At 36.5% G+C, this 11,097-nt stretch overlaps 1 pseudogene; it reads right to left on the reverse strand.

The window, feature by feature from the left end:
• Positions 1 to 640: 640 nt before the first annotated feature.
• LOC100987610 (secretory carrier-associated membrane protein 1-like) lies at positions 641 to 10,155 on the reverse strand (annotated as a pseudogene).
• Between the last annotated feature and the right edge of the window lie 942 nt (positions 10,156 to 11,097).

Here is an 11,097-nt window from a genome sequence, read left to right on the forward strand (position 1 = left end):
CAGGATCCAAAAAAACTGTTGAGAAGTAGCTCTTAAAGCTGAATGTGAAAAATTCATAATATAGACAATTGGGAACCCACTATCTTAAGGACTGAGACTGCTATTTTGAGTAGTTACAAAGATTCTGGACAGATTATAGAGAAGAGTAGGAAGATCAGTAGAAAATACTGGAAGAATTACAAGGGAAGTATCAATATGACAGTTTTGGGTGAACTTCATGCTGGATAAATAAATGGAATAGACTTCTAAGGGAAGACATAGCAATAATGAGGCATATTATGGGGAACCAGGCAGGAATAGAAGAGAATGAGTCCTGATTGATAGGGGACAATCACTTGAGTGGGATTGTTCTACTCAGAGAGGAGAATGTGAACAAACTATTTGAACCCTGCATTCAGATTGGGTCTCTGAAATCTAAAGCTATAGCCGTGATCAGAGTCTATGCAAAATAACAAATCCAGAATTAACCTGAAGCCATGTGTTGGGAGTAATTCTTATGAGATTATGGATATATGCTTCATGGGTCCAAGAGCCTATTCCCTCCACAGCACCACCCTTGGCCTTGAATGATGAACAAAATAAATAGAATTTTAGGCAGCTTATCCACATTGTCTCCTATGCCTGGCACACACTTTTAAAGCTAGAAGCTTGCATACACTAAAGCTCCCACAGAACTTAGCATCAGTTCATAATCCTGGACTGCAAGCCTGACTGCAAAACACAGAAAAACTAAAAAATAAGTTTAAATCCCTATCATCTAGAAGGCCTGTATCAAACGAGACTATTGTGGCCAACTTCTGTACGTTGAATTTGCCCCCTCTCCCCACCTTCCTCTCCCTGGCACATAGGCTGATGCCTGGAGTCCCTGTCTGTGTAACAGCTTCTTACCTCTGCATAGTGCTACCATAAGCAGATGTGAAATGAACAAGGTCAAAATCCCAAATGACCTACAGTTTAAGGTCATTCACTCAGACCACAGCAGGTAAAAACCAAACTCACATGGCATAAAACAGGTCACGGCCAGTCTCTAAGTTTAAAACCAAAACCAAATTGTACCACAAAATCTTAAATTCCTCACATGGCCTAAATTTTTCATGGGCAATTTACTCCCCAAATTGCATTTATCTTTGCAATGCTCCTAACTGATGCACCAGATGTCTAGTATATACACGTGGTCCCAGGTATGTATTTCCCTGCTGTAGTTTCCTTGGGTATCTGGTTTTCATCCATTCTTTTAAACATGGCTCTTCTGATCTCCATCTCAGGAATTGTTTTTGATTCTTGAAAAAAGAGAGTTGAAACATTGGGCTGTTTTGACAACTTACATAGGATCCTCAAATTCTAGAACCACCATTGTTACAGTACTTTTCTAAATAAAGCCATAAATAATTAAAGCCAAATATTAAGTATATAATTTGAAAGAAAATCATATAGAAAGAATACCTGTAATTCTATCATATGGAGATAGTAGTCAATAACCATTTATTTTCTTTAGAGGTGTATAGACACATTATGTATATGTGTGTATGTATATACATATATTTTATAAAATTATAATAGTTGACAATAGCATGTATTGACATTTTCCAGTTTTAAAATAAGAACATATTATTATGGTGTAAAATTTGTTAACAACCAGATGTTATTTATATGATATTTTCCCTTATTTGGTATTTAGGCTGTTTCCCTTTTTAAAACAATTATTATAAACAACTCTTTAACATTATTTTTAATTCAAGGGGACAGTTAGTTCCACCTGTAGATATTTATTTTTCTATCCCCAAATTGTTAATCATATTCTATTGAATAACCAATCCATCATATATGCATTGATTTGAAATATCTTTATCATGTACTAAATTCATATTTGTGTCTGGAATTTTTATCAGATTAGTGTTGTAATAAATTCATAGTCACTGACTTCAGCCAAGTCCTTATTACTTATTTGTATATCTTCATGCTTGGCTTCCACTTTTATTCTCCTCAGGTATTAGTTTGGAGCTTCACTACAGTCAACGCTCCCTTTTAATCTTGGTGCTAGTCCTTTAACTTCATCATCAGTAAGATAAAGGCCACAGTGTGATCTCTGCAACACCTTTGTACTCATTTCCTAAGGCTGCCATAACCAAGAACCAAAACCTTGGTGGCTATGACAACAGAAATTTATGCTGTCACAGTTCTAGGGGTTAGAAGCTTGAAATGAAGGTATGAGCAGGGCCATGCTCCTTCTAAAACTTGTAGAGGAGAATTCTGTCTTGCCTCTTCCTAGCTTCTGGAAGCTCTTGGCAATCCATGGTCATTCTTTAGTTTGCAAATGCAACATTCCAATCTCTGCCTCAGTTGTCATGGCCATCATCCCTCATGTGTCTTCACATTGTCCTCCGTGTGTGTGTGTGTGTGTGTGTGTGTGTGTGTGTGTGTGTGTCCAAATTTCCCTCTTTTATAAAGATTGCAGTTGTACTGGATTAGGGGCTCACCATACTCCAGTACATCATCTTCACTAATTACGTCTGAAGCAGCCTGATTTCTGAATAGGTCACATTCTGAGGGAGTGGGGCTAGGACTTGAATATATATTTTGGGGGAACACAATTCAACCCATATAAATCTCTCCTCCAACCACACACGACCCACATCCGCTCTCATTTCACTCCTTCTCTTGTATCGGAGGATGATGCCTTCTTTCTGTTCAGGTTAATTTCATGTTTTTGTTCTTTATTCCAATGCCTTCTATGTGTTCTGAGACTTTGCTCTATCAACCAACCACTCTTTTTGGTATTTTAATCTTCTGCCTTTCCATTAAAAACTCCCCTGCATTCTGACAACACGTCGCTCTTATGTCCCTTTCTTATCCCTCTCCTATTCAAAATACTAAAGTTATCCTTTCCTTGAACTTGAACCTCTGTTTAGTCATAATTACATCTTTCTCTTATTCTTTATATATTAGGTCTCTTCACTTCTATCAAGGGCATTAACTGCTTAGGGTTTTCATAAAGAATTGCCGCTGTTGTCTTTTGACATGAATCATTGCGTGTAGAGGGCAATTAAAGAAAATCAAGACTGAGTTAAGATGTAAATATTGATTCATTTTGATTTGATTTTTCTATATGGTGAGACATAGAGTCTAGTTTTATTCTTCTGCATATGGTTATCCAGTTTTCTCAGCATCATTTATAGAAGAGGCTACTCTCTCCTTATTGTATTTTCTTCCAAAATGGGTTGGCTGTAAGTGTGTGGATTGATATTTGGGCTCTCTATTCTGTTCCATTGTTTTTATGCAGTACCAGCTGATTTGTTATCAGGTAGTGTGAGGCCTCCAGTTTTGTTCTTTTCGTTCAAGATGTCTTTGGCTATTTGGGGTCTTTTGTGGTTTCATATTAATTTTAGTACTTTTTTTTCTATTTCTGTGAGGAATGTCGTTGGTATTTTTGTAGGGATTGCACTGAATCTGTAAATCACTTTGGGTAGTATGGTCATTTTAACAATATTGATTCTTCCAACCCATGGGCATAGAATATATTTTTATTTAAAAATAAAGCTACTACTAGACAAAAAAGCTATGAAGCTACTAGAACAAAACACTGGAGAAATGCTCCAGAACATTGATCTGGGCAAAGATATTTTGAGTAAGCCTCAAAAGCACACGAAATAAAATCAAAACTAAAATGGGATTACATAAAGCTCAAAAGCTTCTGCACAACAAAGAAAACAATCAAAAACTGAAAAGACAACCTACAGAATGAGAGAAAATGTTTGCAAACTATCCATCTGACAAGGAATTAATAACCAAAATATATAAGGCACTCAAACAACTCAATAGTAAAAACCAAATAATTGAATAAAAAATGGGCAAAAGATCTGAACACATTTCTCAAAAGAAGACATACAAATGGCTAACAGATATATGAAAAAAATGGTCACCACCACTAATTATCAGAGAACTGCAAATCAAAACCACAATGAGATATCATCTCACTCCAGTTAGAATGACTTTTACAAAAAAGACAGAGAATAGCAGATACTGGTGAGAATGTAGACAAAGGGAAACCCTTGTACACCATTAGTGGGAATGTTAATTAGTACCTTCTTTTTTCAAAAAGACATCTGCACTTGTATGTTTCTTGCAGCACTACTCACTATAGAAAAGTCATGGAATCAACCTAAATGTCCATCAATGGTAGACTGGATAAAGAAAATGTGGTATGCATACACCATGGAATATTACACAGCCCCCAAAATGAAATTATGTCCTTTGTAGCAACATAGATGCAGCTGGAGGCCATCATCTTTTAAAAACATAACTAGTGAGATGGCTGCTGATGCTGCGAAAAGTGCTGCTGTGATTATCATCCTGATTCCAATAGGAATATTTTGGTTGAGAACAGTAAGGGTTGAAACTCAACCACAATTACCCCAATTTCGTATGCCTGGAATGCATGTACAGCAAACTAACAAATATAGACGAAGAAGAATACAAAGAGTCTGAATGAACTGTCACTCCTGAAAGCTCCATAAAGTGGTCTGTACCAACAGACAAATGAACAAGGAGTAAAAAGCAAGAACCACAGGATACTCAAACTAAAATCAATCACTCTTGCAAAATCAACACAAAACCAAGACAAGCATCTGAAGATATTTAGAAACAGTGTTACAGCATGGAACATCCACAAGTAGTATATAAGCTTTACTGTCTTTTGGAATTCTATAGGAATGTCAACAGAAAAATCCTGATAGAAACAAGGTTCTATAGGAAAATTGCTAAGAAGAAGTGGCCAATTATTTTTTATACCATGTTGAGTGAGGTTTTGCATTTCTCATTCCCGATGACTAATTCTGCATCTTTTCTTTCTACTTCTTCCTGGTGTTTAAGAAGTTCAGCTTGGGCCAATGCATGTTTTTTTGCAATCAGTGTATAAACTGGATGTTTCTCTGTTGGTTTCATTATTGCTGGTTGTGTATTGGGTACGTTAGGCATCCTCACACTGCCTGGTGGAGGCTTGAAGGGATTGTTGAGAGCCGGTCCAAAAGAAAGGAAATCAATATATCAAAGAGATGTCTGCACCTCTATGTTTACTACAGCACTATTCACAATACCCAAAATATAGAATCAACCTAAGTGCCAATCAATGGATAAATGAATAAGTAAAATGTGGTATATAAACAATATTATCTAGCCATAAAAAGAATAAAATCCTGTTATTTGCAGCAACATGAATGGAAGTGGAGGGCATTATGTTAAGTGAAATACACCAAGCACAGAAAGACAAATATAGCATGTTCTCACTCTTACGTGTGAACTAAAAATGTGGAGCTCATGGAGATAGATAGATTTCCAGAGGCCAGGAAGGGTGGGAAAGGAGGGAATAAAGAGAGATTATTAATGGGTACAATTATACAGTTACTAATAGATAGAAGAAATAAGACCTGGTGTTTGATAGATCAGAAGGGTGACTATAGTTAACATTAGTCTATTAAACATTTCAAAATAGCTAGAAGAGAATAATTTGAATGTTCCTAGCATAAAGAAAAGCTAAACATTTAATGTGATGGATATCCTAATTACCCTGATTTGATTATATGAATGTATCAGATTATCACATGTACCCTGAAAATATGTACATCAATTATGTCTCAATAAAAAATAATTTTTAAAAATATGTAAATGTTGGATAGTTGGCTCAAATCCTTCTTGAGTATCCAGTTTTTTTCCCCATGAACCTGACAGTGTTAGGTTAATATTCATGAATCAGGAGAATCATGATGGTGTGCCCTGGATGCTTGGAATGTCCTTAAATTGTGGTAACAGAGAATTTTAGATACATTGCATTACAAATAATTGTCTTGTCACACTAACCTTAAGCTAACAGAGATTTGAGAACTGGATTAAGTTATCTTTCTATCCCCAGGACTTAGCAAAGTTCGGAACCTATTAGGTGACCAATAAATATTTTTTTGATGAACGGGATCATGGATAAGCAAATGATGTCTATTCTGAGATAGCTGGTGTTACAAGATGATTTGTCCATATAAAGATCTGTTTCACACATTGATTTCATTAATGCAGTACTTTAACCAGGAAACAGGCCATTCAAGGTAAAAGTTGTATAACACAAAAGAAAATGGAATTTTCCAAACAGATATTCTGTGAAGCATTGTTCATATACTATAGAAGGTAAAAATAAATTACTTTTAAAAAAAGTGCTGTGTGCAAATAAGTTTGGGAAGGACTGAGCTTTTTTGCCCCTTATTTATTTAGGTCTTTCACATCTTTATTATTTTATTAATATTATTTTTAAATTGATAGATAAAATTGTGTATATTTATGGTGTACAATATACATATGTTGTGGAATGACTAAATCTAGCTAGGAAGGTTTTTCTTTCAGTGCAGAAATTCTTAGAACTCACAAATTATTTAGATTTGCATTTGGCTGCATGCGACAGGGATCTGATTGCAAAGATATAAACAAGTAGGAGTTTATTTTTCTTATGTAGAAAAATAAATGCAGACATAGTCATCCAGAATGGAATGTCAGTTCCAGGATGCCTCCAGTACGCAGTCTCCTTTCTGAATTCTCCTGCAGCCTCCCTGGCATAGTGTGGGGATTTCTTTCTCATGCTCATACGGTGGCTGCTGCACTTCTAGGCAGGAAACACCTGAAAGAGTCCAGGGTAGAAAGTGGAGAACAGGAAATATGTCCCTTTATTTCTGGAAAGAAATATATTTTTCTCAGTTGTCCGCTTAGTTAACTTGTGCTTATGTCTCACTGCCAGGAAATAATAGGTCATGCAGCTATCACTAGCTGTAAGTGAGTCTGGAATAAGGAATATTTTTAATGATGCATTGCTGTCCTAAAGCAAAATCAAGGATCTTTTAGTTAAGAAAGGAAGAGGGAATGGGTATTGGTCTGCCAACCAACAGTGTATAAAACTAAGGTGTATTGTGACTTCCCAAAAACGGGAATATAGTCATATGTGTTATTTCTTCACCTTGTTTTTCAAGATCTCCTTTGAGAAGGCTTTACAGGCATTCTGGCAAGAATATAATTGACATCATGACTGGAAGGTGGCCTGTCACTGACTTTAACCTTCCCAGCATATAATTCTGTCCTCTCTTAGGTAAATAATCAGAGACATTAGCTTTTTTCAGACTGCATTTCTGAAGAATATGGGCCCTACCTTTCTTAGGTTACAATAGTCTAGGAAGGTCTAGGTCAACTGATAAGGATGCTGCCATATCAGGGAATGATCTCAAGCAGGAACACATAAGGACCTATTTAAAGCAAACAAACAAACCCTAAATAGAGCTAATCCCTGCTCTGTCTGGCTTCTTAATTCTCACAGTGAATGAAGTAAGTAAACTGGAAAAAGTATCCACCAAGATAGTTTTTGTCTAACTGAGGTGGGATTGATGGTGGCAATGGTCTCGATTTGTTTACTCCTTCCATTAAAGACACTGAGTCTATACTAGCCTTGGCATAAATCATGTGTGGAACCAACAGTGTGCCAGTTCTGAGCCCAGGTCTTTAGAGGCCCTGTGTTTTTCTTCTTGTTGCCTCTTGCTGCTCTCACTTTGCCTTGAGAATAAGGCTGGATGAGCCTGCTGGTGAGCAGTCATGTGGAATAGAGCAAGATGGCACAGGCTTGTGAGCAAGTTCATCCAGGGTTGACTGTTTAATTGCCCTACAGCTGGCAATAGACACATAACTAAGTCTTGATGAGCTCAGCTTCGATCAACAAAATGCTTAGTCAACCTAAAGACTTGTGAGTAAGAAGAGTTTATTGCCATATGCCAGGGGGATTTTGTGTTTTCTGTCATGGTTGTTACACGGCATTACTGTGGTAACAGATAACTGATACACCAACCCAGCTGAGAAGGGGTGTTGAACAAGTTGTGAATAAATTGGAGTGTCTGGAATACCATTACTGCTATTGTGTCTCTTCTCTGCATTTCTTGCCTCGACTTGTTTTGAAAATTGCATCCTAACTTGTATATGAATCTCCTGAATACTCTTTGCTCTTTATTTAGTATTATCTTTACCACATCTTTTGAATGTTGTAGGTAACATTGCTCTTTTAAAAATAATTTTTATTTTCAAAAATAAATATTTTAAAATCATATAATAAGCACTTCTGTCTCACCACACAGAATGAGTAGTTCTTAACATTTTGTTATATTTTCTTCAACTCTCCTGTTTTACGACAGCATACTCCTACATGTAAAATTGTGACCCTCTAATCTCCCAACTCCCCAGTCTCATAACCCTTCTCATTCCTGGAGTCAGCCATTTGAAAGATTTAGTGTAAATCCTGCCAATGCATTATAAAAATACATTAACATACTATGTTTATAAATAATTATTTTAAAATGTAGGTTTTATTATTATTTGGGTATGGTGAGGCCAACAGATCAGGACCCAACTGCCATTGAAAGGATAGTTTATTACAGTTCCCAAGGGGAGGGCTATACCTCACCATGCAGGGGCCACAAGGGGAAGCACCAAGGTCAGTCAGAAGTCAGAGAGAGCTAGGGGAAAACATGGGCAAAGTCTTTACTGTGGGTTCTGCAGAAAGAAACAGGTGAGGCAGGGTGAATAGGTTTAACATTGACTAATTTGAATAATTTCAGCTGGCTCAAGGGTATAGGGGTTGTCTCAGTTGTCTGGTAGGCCCTGGGGTGATTAGGGCAGGGGAATGGTGGCCCTGAGTGAAAGAGCCCTATGGGGGCCATATAAAGGAGGTGATGGTGGGGGGTCTGGGCTCTGGATTGGTTGGTTTGCAAAGGAAAAGTACACTCACAGGAAAGTCTTTTACTGTCTCTAGCAACTAGCTAGCCCTAGGAGGGCCAGTTTCTTCGGGGTCAGCAGAGCCCCCGTCATGTCATAGCATCAGAAATATAGAAAATAAAAAAAAGGATTACTACAACATTGCATATCTATAAATAAGGTATTACATTCCATGAATTTTTAATAGACTATTTTTAGAGAAGTTTCAGGCTCACAGAAAATTGAGTGGTAGGTATAGAGACTTCCCATATACCTTCTGTCCTCTACAGGTGCATCACCTTCCACATTATTAACATCCCCTATGAGAGTGGTATGTTTGTTACAATTGGTGAACCTACATTGACACATCATTATCTTCCAAAGTGTGTAGTTGACATTAGAGTTCCCTCTTGGTATTGTACATTCCATGGGTTTGAACAAATATATCATGATGTTTCCACCATTGTAGTATCATACAGAATAGTTGCACTTTCCTAAAAATCCTCTGTGCTCTGCCTATTCGTCTCTCCCTCTCTGCCTCAATCCCCTAACAACCACTGATCTTTTTATTGTCTCGTAATTTTCTCTTTTCCAGAATGTCATGTAGTAGGAATTACACAATATATACCCTTTTCACTTTGGCTTTTTTCACTTTGTAATATGCTTTTAAGATTCTTCTGTGTTTTCATGGCTTGATAACTTGTTTTCTTTTAGTGCAGATAATATTTCATTGTCTGGATATACCATCTTTTTATCCATTCACCTTTTTAAAAACCTTTTGATTGCTTCCAAGTTTTGGCAATGATGAATAAAGCTTCAATAAACATTTGTGTGCAGGTTTTTGTGTAGGCATAAGTTTTCAACTTCTTTGGGCAAGTACTAAGGAGTGTGATTATTGATTGTCTAGTAACCGTATACTTAATTTTGTTAGAAACCACCAGAATGCTATCCAAAGTAGCTGTACCATTTTATATTCCCACTAGCAATGAAGGAGAGCTCCTGTTGATCCATATCCTCACCAGCCTTTGTTGTTGTCAGTGTTCTATATTTTTTACATTTGAATAGGTGTGTAGTGGTATTTTATTGCTGTTATAATTTGCATTTCCCTGGTGACATGGGGTGTAAATCATCTTTTGAGATGCTATTTAGCATCTGTATATTTTCTTTAATGAGGTGTCTGTTCAGGTCTTTGGCCCATTTTTAATTGTGTTGTTTCTTTTCTTTCTTATTGTTGAATTTAATGAGTCTTTTGTGTTTTTTGGTTAACAGTCTTACCAGATGTGTCTTTTGCAGATATTCCTTCCAGTCTGTGGCTTGTCTTCTTAGTCTCTTAACATTGTCTTTTGCGGAGCAGAAGTTTTTAATTTTAGTGAGGTCTAGCTTATTAATCATTTCTTTCATGAATTGTGCCTTCGGTACAATATATAAAAAGTTATTGCCATACCTAACGTCATCAAAGTCTCCTACATTGTCTTCTGAGAGTTTTATAATTTTATACTTTACATTTAGGTCTATGATGCATTTAGAGTTAATTTTTGTAAAGGGTGTAAGGTCTGTGTCTAGATTCATTTTTTTTCTTTCTGCATGTGGATGTCCAATTGTTTCAGCACCATTTGTTGAAAATTACTCTTTGCTCCATTGTATTGCCTTTACTCCTTTGTCAAAATCAGTTGACTATATTTGTATGGGCCTATTTCTGGACTCTATTCTTTCCCATTGATTTATTTGTCTAGTCTTTAGCCAGTACTAAACTGTCTTGATTACTTTAGCTTCATAGTAAGCTTTGAGGTTGAGTAGTGTCAGTCTTCCCAATTTGTTCTTGCGTTGTGTGCATTTTAAAACCTTATATACCTTTTTCTTTTTGTTTAATTCAAAGGTAAAAACAGTATGTTTTTTAAGAAATTTTTTATTTCCATAGGTTTTTAGGGAAACAGAGGTATCTGGAACATACAATGTTTGGGTTTCCATTCCTGGAATTACTTCACTTAGAGTAGTAGTCTCCAATCCCAACAAGGTTGCTGTGAATGCCACTAATTCATTCATTTTTATGACTCAGTAAAATTTCATCATATATATTTACCACAGTTTCTTTATCCACTTGTTGATTGATGGGCATTTTGGTTGGTTCCACAGTTTTGCAATTGCAAATTGTGCTGCTATAAACATACATGCACAACTGTCTTTCATATAATGACTCTTTTTCCTCTGGGAGATACTCAGTAGTGGGATTGCTGGATCAAATGGTAGTTCTACTTACAGTTCTTTAAGGAATCATCACACTGTTTTCCGTAGTGGTTGTACTAGTTTACATTCCTACCAGCAGTGTAGAAATGT

Source organism: Pan paniscus, chromosome 1, assembly GCF_029289425.2.
Source record: "Pan paniscus chromosome 1, NHGRI_mPanPan1-v2.0_pri, whole genome shotgun sequence".
In the NCBI taxonomy this organism is placed as follows: Eukaryota; Metazoa; Chordata; class Mammalia; order Primates; family Hominidae; genus Pan; species Pan paniscus.